General features: G+C 33.9%; 1 protein-coding gene across 2 annotated transcripts in view; it reads left to right on the top strand.

Moving 5' to 3' along the window:
* LOC124362764 (protein cycle-like) overlaps window positions 1–12,318 on the top strand; it is a 158,082-nt gene that overhangs the window by 63,899 nt on the left and 81,865 nt on the right. Inside the window, exon 2 of one of the 2 annotated variants that reach the window (XM_046817589.1) lies at window positions 4,977–5,069. The exons of the other annotated variant lie outside the window; for it this stretch is intronic. The gene's annotated coding sequence lies outside the window, so the exon portion shown is untranslated. The remainder of the gene's footprint in view (window positions 1–4,976; window positions 5,070–12,318) is intronic. 2 annotated transcript variants of the gene reach the window in all.

Here is a 12,318-nt window from a genome sequence, read left to right on the forward strand (position 1 = left end):
CTGAAATTTTTCTGACGTCACATGTACGAGCAGACCACCATATTTTGTATGTAAATAGGAGATAACCTGCGTGTAGTTTTCCTAGTTCTCTTTCATACATTAGCTTCCATAATTACCGGTAACAATTCCAAGAGCCTCAATTACAATTATAACCGAGCGTGACAAAACAAAAACCCAGTAATCATGTGCAGTGTGAAAACATTTTTTCCACACAAGAATAAAATTAATGATATAACCAACACTGAGGTTTCGTATTTCTAGAGCTAGGATAATACATTCCAATATAACAGTGCAAAACGTAGCAGGTACATCATTATACAGTATGTTGATGATAATTCATTTCAATATAACAGTGCAAAACGTAGCAGGTACATCATTATACAGTATGTTGATGATAATTCATTCCAATATAACAGTGCAAAACGTAGCAGGTACATCATTATACAGTATGTTGATGATAATTCATTCCAATATAACAGTGCAAAACGAAGCAGATACATCATTATACAGTATGTTGATGACAATTCATTCCAAGAGCAGATAACACAATTCGAAGTTATTAGATCTAAAACATAACGCTTGAACAAGAATACTATAAATGTAAATTTTTTGCATGAACACATGCGCATTCTCCATTTAACTCTCTAAAATATCAAATAAATATCAATAATATTTCATTCTATTAGTACTCTATGTGATTGGTCCATTAAGGTTTTAAGATAAAATATCAAAGAACGAATCCATGTTTAAAGAAATTGAGACAAGAATAGATTTATTCTAAGCGTTCTCAAGGAAAGTAATAGGATGTTTTCAGGTCTAATAGAACTTCCATTCTTGATTAAAAAAACCGTAGATTTATCAATCTCTTGTTTTTTATAATTAATAGACCGATTCAAGCAAGTATCGAAGAAACACAATGGAACAAAAGTCTTTACCGAATGTATTGTATCTTTTACAGAATTAGTAAATTTTCTGGACTGTAACTTTCCTGCTCTTTGAGTCTGTGACCTTATGACACCGAAGTCAGTAGGCGTCTGCCTTGGACCAAAATGAACCTATGTACTTATTTTCCAAACTCTAGGACCCATCATCAAGAGTTAATACAGCCAGACATACATGCAACGACACGATTTTAAGAAAAGCTTGTCGATTCCTTAATAACAAGACAAGCGTGTTGCTAATGTGATGTGATTTTTTGAAGTAGTGTGTTGGCGACGTTTAAGGAATCAAAGTTTAATGTATTACCTTTCAACTTTACAATATATTCCAAAACAATATTACGTCTTAACACAATTGTGAATGCTATGAATGTGCTAAATATTTTGAAGCACTCTGTTTTAATTGTGCAAAGTTGAGGATCACAGAATTGGCGACAATCCTGTTGTGTTGGCTCCAAATCAACAACACCGACTGACTATGTTTGTATCGGATTATACTGTTTTGATCAGTGATCAGCGATGAGCGATCAGCGCCCCAGTGGACGCGCCAGACAGAGGGCGAGGCGCGGAGCGGCGACTCCCCCATCATTATACGGTCACAATCATTTCGTTTTGTTTTCATCTCCTCGTCCTGGCCGATTGCCAATTATCCTGTTTTTCTTCGCAGTTCGATACAATTTTGAATTTCTAAATTAGAATGAACCGAGACGTTAATGTGGACTTGTATGGAGCAAATTAAAACAAGTTCTTTCAATAACTTCCTTAATAACTGACGTCAGACGGCATTAAAAGTCAAGACGGTCAACAAATGTTGAATGTCAAGATATACCTGTTTGTCAAGTTGAAAGGTTACATGTGGGTACATCAGTTGTCAGTAAAAGCTTTTTATATTGTAAACATTTTTACTCTTGTTGTCAAGGTCTGCGGGTGTACTGGCAGGTTTTGGACTTGTTAAACCGAATTGATACCACAAATCATACAGAGTCTATTATCTGATAATGCTTAATACAATAGTATCAATAGTGCTATCTATACACATGGGAGACATTTGCTGAGAACTTAAAATATACGAAAAGGTATGTTAAACTAGATGTTAACGCTTTTCTTGGTAGTATACATCGAGTGTGTAATCACATGGAGAGTAGTAAAAATCAGGATAATGTATCTAAATGGATAGATGCTAAAGGATTAAACAGATGATTGTACACATTTAGTCTAGACCTAGATGGAGAATGTCTTATTCTAAAGTCATGCTATTTTCACTTGAATTTTCTTTTAGTTTTACCTATTATATTCTTGACAAGAGACTTGTATGCGCTAAGTAGTTACTAAATTCTGAGAAGTTGACTCATATTCCTAAACAATGTTTTTGTGTTTAGTTACTAAACATTTTCCTGCAAATTTCAAGAATCTTGAGTGGAAACTACAAGGTAAAGTAGTACTGTTACTCATAACCAAACAACTGACCTTGTTGATTCATCCAACGCGACGACCACATGTGGGTGGGTATGGACTTCCTTAAGGTTGTGTGATCTGTATTTAGTTGACTTTTGACGTTTTGATGAAGTTTACACACATTTTGGTAATTCCACGATGAATTAAGAGTTTAAGTTAATATAATTCCTGATAGAGTTACTGGAATTTGTTTGTTTCTTCAGGGATAGTATCTTAATTAAAAAGCAGTGAATAAAAATTCTCATCCAACCTGAACTTGGTTAAATCACCTTTGCAACACAGACAGCAGTTCTTGTATGGTCTTGTTACAGCTAAAACACGTATTAATAACACGTTTATGCATATTTGACGTGTGCAAACCTTTTATATTTTCTGAAAAGACTAAACTTCTTGCGATTTGAACGTAAATATTATGAAAATGTACACAGGAAATCTCATTTAAAAAATCGGTAACTTTCACAGGATGATGAACGTTACAAAATCATGACCATGTTGACCTAACTCGCTTCCGTGCCAACGTCTTGAAGAGGCGACAGAGAATATCATCATTATATGAGTTATATACGGTAATTTATGACCGTATATAACTGTGAAATTTTTAAACATTGCACGTTGTTGATCACGTACAATTTAAAAGTTTATTTGAAATCATCTTCTTAAGCTCAACAAGTACGAACGAAATAAGGCCATCCGTATTAAGTTTTGTTCCATACGGGAATGGGTTGATACAAGTATTCATCACCGAGGTTATCTCATACTATTAAGTGTTAGGTCACAGTGTTAAATATATGTATTGCTCTACAAGGAGCCGCCGTGTTCCGCTAGCGGAGACAGCAATCTGCATAATTATGCAATGGCGTAGAGTGGGCGACCTTGAACACTGTCCTGTCCGCAGTCAGTCAATCAGCTGAGTGCAGAATGATAAAGGGGAGAAGGGTTTTCCAAACGTATATATGGGACTATTGTCTAAGCTATTTAAATGTTTTACCTGTGTGTAAACAACCGGAGGTAATTGTAACACTTGCGAGGATTACCTCTAATTTCAGTTGCTCCCTCAGGGTGCATATATCCAACAACTGGATATTGTTCCACAACATCACAGCAACATCACTTGTGCTTTCCCATTCTACAAACTTCCCTCACAATAATAAGCGTTAATAGCATAAATCTTCCTCGTTGTGTCGTTGTATTCAAGTTTCCTCTCGAACAAAGACTCTTCACTGCAATCACTTAATTTGACGGCGTGTTTAATGATTTGTCCTTTTTCTTGTTCTGTTACATATTTTCTTGTCGGGCGGCCGGCCCAACACTATACTACACCTTCCAGAACTTTTCAACGCCTTTGCTACTACCATACACGGCTACTTCCAATCGATAGGCTGTGTAAGACGATACTATAAGACATAGTTCCATTTGTTCATATTTACCGATCTCGGTTTCGGGAAATCAAATTGCCCACCCTTACGGAAATTTTAGATCGACAATATCAAGAAAAATAATTAATTGAAATGCTCAAAAATCGGCTGCCTGACCGTGTATTGTCTATGGTGAAAATGTTAAAACAATAAACACATACATACATCTACTGAATACTAATTCAATAAAAAGAAATATTAGAGCATTATAGTGTACAAAACTAAATCTTGTTGAACATTTATGATCCTAGTATGACAATCACTTGGTTGCCAGGGCCTTGTTGGCCTCCCGTCTATTCTCCCCAAGAGGGTCTTCAATTAAAAACTTTATTTCCAGAAGAATTGCTAACGAAAGTTGCACAAATATCAAGAAACCAAGTTTGTTAATTGTTACTGTCATTACCAATTTGGTCAAACCTTTAAATATCTCCCTTTTTACCTAAGTTCTCTACTCTTGAAGTTAAAGCGTTACATAGAATCTTCGACATAACCGAGAGAGAATTCCGGATCATGCGCGCTTCCTCAAAACACCACCTGGCACCAAATATAGTAATGATTCAATAAATCATTTGGTAACAGTTGCGTTAAAATCTATTCTGAGACTATTATTTTTACTCTGTAGCTCCAAAGAAAACGTATGGACAGCTACATTAAAAGAAGCAAAATAATTTTTACTCCAAAAATATACTTTAAAGATATATTAGATCGGTTAATAATCATGTTAGATTATATTGTTACTGTTAATGTATAAAATATTATAGAAATTTACTTTATAAATTTTATTTGTATATTTATATTTATGACCGTAACCCAGTCTCAAATTCAAGTTCCCTTTTATATTGATTTCAGTATTTGCTCGAAGCTCACTAGAAGAATTCAGGAACAATATTGGGATTTACTGTGAAACATTCCAGTTAAATTTTCCGCGGTTGGTTTTAAACTATCGTTCCCAACCTGCATATCATGAATCTACATACAGAAGGTTTATACTGTTTTGTTTCATTAAGCGTTTGATAGTTACATTTACGTAATACTTTGGTGTTGGAGAAATAAAAATACACGTAGCTCCCTCGTAAGAGTACCTAGTAGGATATATGCTTACTCTTCAGTTAAGTTGTTAGTTCCGGATATCATGTGCAGTGACTGTATCTAGTGTTACTGTTTCCAGGCAGTGTTGATGGTGGCTGCCGGCGCCGGGCAGGGTGCGATGACGAATTTCTCACCCACTCGCGCCGCGGGCGTCCACGTCGACAAATCACAGGTAGGGCAGAACTGATTACTTCCATTTAGGATATGACGACAAACAGGGCCTATTAATAATCTTCATTTAGTGTAGGTTGACAGTCTTTAGGAGTACAAGAAGAGATATCCTACTGATAGTCGAGTACAAGAAGAGAGAGCCTATTGATAATCTTGATTGAGTGTGGATTGACAGCCTCCCTAACATTAAAAGAAAGAGAGCCTACTAATAATCTTCATTTAGTGTAGGTTGACACAGCGTTTAGGAGTACAAGAAGTGGGAGCCTATTAACGATCCTCATTTAGTGTAGGTTGACACAGCGTTTAGGAGTACAAGAAGTGGGAGCCTATTTACGATCTTCATTTAGTGTAGTTTGACACAGCGTTTAGGAGTACAAACAGTGGGAGCCTATTAACGATCTTCATTTAGTGTAGTTTGACACAGCGTTTAGGAGAACAAACAGTGGGAGCCTATTTACGATCTTCATTTAGTGTAGTTTGACACAGCGTTTAGGAGTACAAACAGTGGGAGCCTATTAACGATCTTCATTTAGTGTAGTTTGACACAGCGTTTAGGAGTACAAACAGTGGGAGCCTATTTACGATCTTCATTTAGTGTAGTTTGACACAGCGTTTAGGAGTACAAACAGTGGGAGCCTATTAACGATCTTCATTTAGTGTAGTTTGACACAGCGTTTAGGAGTACAAACAGTGGGAGCCTATTAACGATCTTCATTTAGTGTAGGTTGACCCAGCGTTTAGGAGTACAAAAAGTGGGAGCCTATTTACGATCCTCCTTTAACAAAGTCCTTCGGAGTTCAAGAAGAGATATCCTAATATTTCTGCATTGGTATTGGCGATTGTGTAATGTTTCCTAATGTCATGTTTGATTTTCATACATGAAATTGTTTTGACATATTTATTCATACTGATGAGGGCCGTAACATTTCGGCGTATCACTAACATGAGTGTTAAATGGCTTTTTCAGAAGTTAGACGAAAAACATTTCCTTTCTGTAATTTTTTATCGATCCGTTCTCCATCGAGTTATAAAGAAGAATTACTCGAAAAATATTGTTTTAACTGTTTGTTTTCAAGTTATATGAGTATCAAGTTATCGAGTGTAATCATTTTAACACATTTATAGACATTGCATATAACATTCTATACATAGCGTTATTTAAATGTTATTATAACCTTTCATCATCGGTTATAACTTTTACGAAAGGCCATCTAGGTGTCGTATGTCATTTACATAAAACTAAATACTATTCTAATTGCTGTCACAAATAACCACCACTTTCTTTCCGGTTATGATAGGAAAACGGATAGTAGGTATTAAATTAAATTACCAAAGCGCCTCTTTAGGTTTTTTCTTCCGAAATTTCGGAGGTGGAGGTACATTCCGTTATCCCACGACTTAGCGACTGAGGTATATTTTTGAACTCATCGAGGAAAAGGGAGGTCCTGTTTTTGAACCAATTTTAAATAAGTTTAGTTTACTTATTTATTTAGTTGTTAGATTAAGAAACTAAAAAGTCACTGAGTAAACTGACCTCATGTATTTTATTTGTGAGTACACAGCCTAGGTGAGATCGCTGTAACCTTTAAAACACTATACGATCATTTCTCTGACTAAAGCCAGTTATGGTAATATACCATCCTTGGCATCTGGATGCCGATAATATTAGTGATGTATGTACCAAGATGTACTCAATAAAACTTGGATAAGAAGAATATCCAACAAAGACTATACAGTGTTATCTTCAACTAAGATGGATTTCCATGTTTGGAACTTATCTGTTGTGTATTACATAAGTCCAGCTTAGCCCTAAAATATGTTATCGTTGATCACATAGTTCTTGTACAATATACCGGTAAGATTGTAGATAGTTTATTCTTTATAGTAGAGTGTGTTATTAGGTCACCAATATATGTGTACATGCTTTGCTTTGTTGTCAGTTGGGCTACACAGAATATAAAGTAGCCTGATGTAATTTGCCCCATGAAATGTTAAGAAATAATGAGACATACAAGAAAATATCCTGGTACATTCAAACTAATTTACAAGTACAAATTAATTTTTCAACGATACAAGTTTTAAGCTGCAAACAAGTATGTTTTGATTTAAATGTCACTAAATAATAAAATTATTTATTCTTAAATAGCTTTTACACCTTTGAACTTGTATATTGATTCTTCAATCATTCATTACAATGTTTCGTAAAATATTTATTTTAACTGATTATTTTTTATTTTAAATAAATGAATATCCCAACTACCTTTAATAGCGTAATATATCTTGGTTATATAAATATATAGTTTTTATAAATTGTGTACCTATTAATCTATTATGTCTGAATGAGTTTAGGTAAACGAATAAAAATATGATGTTTCTAAAAAACCCCGTCTCTATATTCTTGTACCTGAATTGATGATCATCATCATGAAAGGTCATTTACTCATTATCCACAATATAAAATTATTTCCATGATCAAATCTAACACTAATATTCATTTTCTACCGTCTTTTTGGCCGCGGTTACATAAGTATTTCCAGTTTAAACATAAAATTATTTATGTGCATCCAACTGTTTTGGGGCTAGTTTTTGCAGTGTTAACGATTTGAAAACTATATTACACCAAAAATCACGCAAACACAGGGAAAATATAACAGAATGTAAATATTTAATCTAACACTCACAGATTATTTGAAATTCAACATATATGGGATCCTGACCTCTGATCCCGCTATTTATCAAGTTTCCAGCAAGCGCATTGACATTGAAAGTAAAATAAAAAGAGTTGGATGCGTGCTCGCGGACTTTGGCCTCTGCAGGTCATACATTTCCCCTGAGAGTGGTGTTTCGTAATGTATTACTGCATATCACGATGGCGTATTGTATAATCCATGTTTGCTGACCGCATTCAGATTATATACATCGGACTGTATAAACTACGGACAACTGTAACCATCATGACACGAACCTAGGCGTTTTGTAAGTCGAGTGGATATCGCTGATAAACAACAGGAAGGACCAGGACATGAACATACACTGTACTGCCCTTGGAGTAAAAGTTGTGCATGAGTTCAACTGTAACTTTAACTTATTTTATGTTACGGATTGGATTTTGAAATTGCTATTATTAATAAAGTCTCCTTTCATGAAACGGGCCCTTCTTTCAAGTTATAATAGCACATGTTTATTTTTTTTTTAAATTTTCTTTACTGAACATGTCTGACACATGGTGTTCAAAGTAATGTTTGACTCTCACCTAAAAAGCATTTAAATAATCAGGACAAATAATTATCCACAACAACTAAATTATTACTGTTCTAGTTCTTTCCGATTATATTAAAGCATTCGATTCATTTAAGTATTTTAGCAGAATTAAAATTTACAAATTATCAACTAGGCATAAAACTGTTAACAAAAATTATGTACAAAGAAGAAAAGAAACGTTTATTTATTCAGACAATTTTCAAAACATAGGTGATCCACAGGGATCAGTTCTTGGTCCTATGTTGTTTTCACTATATGTTTACGACACATCTTATATTATAGCGTGCAAGTATAATTTATATGTGGATAACGTGCAGATAGACCTCCACTGTAAAATAAATTATCTTAAGAACTATATAAAGAGAAGCAATGAAATATTAACGACCTTCGTGTTAATTCGAATATAAACGTAGCCAATTAAAATGGTACGTTCTCATATTTTAAATTCAGGACAACTTCAAATAAAAGTATACTCGTTAAAATTAAATTACTCTGACATCGTTAAGAATCTTGGGATGACCTTCATCAAGGCATTGTGGTGAATGCGCACGTTAATAATAGTGTAATAAAGTCTTCACAAGTCTGCTCGACGTATCACGAATTTTGTTCCTCAGTCCAATCGATTGATTCTTCCTTTATTCCTGATTTTATCCCAACTCCAATAGCTAAATATAAAGCATGCATTTGGAGTGTTTGTGCATACAGTGTGATGCTCATGCCCTCTAGTTATCTAACTGATCACTTTAAATTTTTGTTCTGTTCAATTTGATATTTTGCAAATTACTACTAAATTAAAAACAACTCTTTTTGTGAAGTTACCTTTATGGTTTTTAAGTGTTGTAGATTGAGGAATAAATTACCAAATTCAATGAAAGAATCCCGCTCTGTGTATATTTCCAAACGAAAATACAAAAAGTTTATTTGAAATCTAGAAGTTTAATATTGCAAAATCCAACATAACTAAAGTTTTATTTAGTTTAAATTTTGTAATACCTGGAAAAATTTAGAATGTTAGTAATATATTGTTAATATTTCAATCATAACATGATATTCAAATTTATTAATTTTCTCTTATTTGTCATGTGCGTATTCATTACATTAAATTTAATTCAGTATTATAAATTATTGTTATACCTAAACAATGCTTAAGATAAGTTTTAAATCATAATAACCAAGAGTTAATATAAGTGGTTTCCATAAACATAGACCAAATTTTTTTGCGAAATACTTTTTGAGATTATCTGTTAACTATACTGTATTTTTGTAAACTTAAATTCCATTGTTTTATCATTTATGACATTATTTTGTCAATATTATTATAAGGGTGCAGATGAAGATACGTACAAGCCTTTGATTGCATTCAAATACTGACGCTTGTTTATTAGTACTTTTTGTATCAATCCTTACTAGTAAAGTCTGTAATAGCGGGATAAAATTTTATTATATATTAAAAAAAAGATATGGCAATAATTTTAATAGCGTTGTGTACATTAGTTATTTTTATGATGATTGCAATCTTAATAAATGTATACGCGCAATATTGTGTAATAAACTGAAGAGGTATCTAGATTATATATAAATAAATAATATATATATATATATATAATACATGTGTGTTTATAACACATGTATTATTGTATCGTTATTGTAATAATGACGGTTTTTGAGATATTTAAATAATAAATGTTTTAAATACCTACCGGCATTTATCAAGAACATTGTAATATTTATTTAATACGATTAATGGCATAAACCAACTTTAAAATTAAATTTTATAAATAAAAACGCATAATAAGCAGACAGACATACGCTAAACGAAGCGAGAGAGGACATAATATGTTCGCTGGTGAGGGTTAAGTCTCAGCGGCAAAGGATGCCACTTTGTGTCGTCGTCTATTTCTGCAGTCACACGATACACTCGGGTGGGAAGTAAAGCACTCTCCGTCTCGTCACATAGATTATGATCCAGAGAAACGAATACATAATAATCAAAGGTTGCTCCGGGCAAAGTTATTCAATCAGCGGAACCGTCTTCAGTTACCGGCATTTGTTTACGTCCCTCACCCACCATCCTGCCGACCTGCAGTGTGATAATTGATTCCTTGACATTCTTTATTACATAAAACTCCAGAAGCACCTCGTTCTGACATGAAACGCGGTACTTTCTTACGACTTCCGTTACTAAATATTAACTTTATTACGCGTCTTCTCAGACGTTTGTACATTAATTTGGCCGGGTATTGAAACCAAACAACCTACATTTTACATTCCTGAATTCTTTTCCTATTTCCATTCGTATTTTACACATCCCTGGTCCCTAATATTGGTTGCTCTAGTAAAACGAAATACGCGAAATAAATGTATTCTTTATTTTTACGAAAGCGAGCATGTTCTATTTTATACGCGATATGTCTAAAGTACATTATGTTTGTGTGTGTGTGTGTGTGTGTGTTTATACATTATTTGTATGTTAAGGACGCAACGATTTTATATATATATATATATATATATATATATATATATATATAATATATATATATATATATATATTATAATATATATTATATATAATATATATATATAATATATATTATATATATATATATAATATGTGTATATATAAACACACACACACACACACACAACATACAAAGCTTAGGATACCAAATATTTTTGTATACCACTACAAAAAACAAAAACATTATTTCAAAATCTGTATTCATAGATTGTTTTAACTGGCAGTAAACCATCCATCCTTAGCCATAGAAATTAAAATATGGAAAATTGGAAAATTATGTAAAAATTTCTTCATTTTCTAAATTATTATATCCAGTGAGTTCTCAATTCACAACATCGTCAGCTCATGCTTGTGATTATCCTACAGACGAAACGAGGGTAGGTGGTGATCCCTTTTTGGAGATCTCGGACGTCAGCGTCCAGCGCAGTATTGTAAGACCGACTGTTAAGTAAAGTATTTCTCTCATAACCACTGATCACGGGTATGCTTGGATACAATCTCGTCGTCCTCTAGTAAGTTACTGACGTACTAGTAAGTAGCCCTGTTGAAGGCCGTAATCTTTCGCCTCGGAACTACGGTCCTGAGATTTGCTGTGAGACTTGTAACAATTTTACCTCAGAGTTGTTTGTTTTTAAGACCCTTTTTCGCCTTACAAGTTCATTTTCACTATGACCCTATTGCAGAACAGGACCAGGAACATCCTACTTGATATTTTACTTGGAAATTCTTCCAACAAATATAAAAGACTATAAATTCTTGATAATATATTATAGTCCCAATTCGTTCTTTATTGGAATTTTCAATTTTCAATAAAAATTTGATCCGAACTAACTTCCGAAGACCTCCTGGAAGACAACTTACCGCCAAAATAGTGTTTGTGATGCAGTTGTTCAGGTCAGAGTTTTCAGGCCTAGTGGAGTAAGTCGGGGTGGTCTGGATATAGGAAGTATCAATCTTATTTCAGGAATATCTTAGGTCTATTTCTGTAAAAATCCAGCTTTCTTTGGTTTTCCTGGTTTTTTAAAGACAGGTCGATCTCCTCTGTAACCTTATTCTGCCCGTCCCCTAGCGCAACTGGCCTGTGCGGAGATCTTATCAAAGAGATATAAACCAATATAACTGAGTATCAAGGGACCTGACAGGATGTAGTAGAAGTAGCACACAGACAAACAGACAGTCAGACGGAATGCTCTTTGCTTCTTTAATCTTAACATCAGTGGTATTCTTCCTTAAACCAAGTTTCAAGTTTCTAGGACTTTTCTATTAAGAGTTATAGCACATATGTCCGTACACACTACACGATTTTGAGAATGCTCTGTTAGATTTTTAATAAAGGGACCGTGCGACAACCGGCTTCCCCAATCTCGCATTCCATTCATGCTGACGAATACAAGTTTCCAGTGACTTACCATACCATAGTAAAACAACAGTTATGTGGTGATGGATATTTCTTACAAAAGCTATTAAGATC

Source organism: Homalodisca vitripennis, chromosome 1 (genome assembly GCF_021130785.1).
Source record: "Homalodisca vitripennis isolate AUS2020 chromosome 1, UT_GWSS_2.1, whole genome shotgun sequence".
Taxonomy (NCBI): domain Eukaryota; kingdom Metazoa; phylum Arthropoda; class Insecta; order Hemiptera; family Cicadellidae; genus Homalodisca; species Homalodisca vitripennis.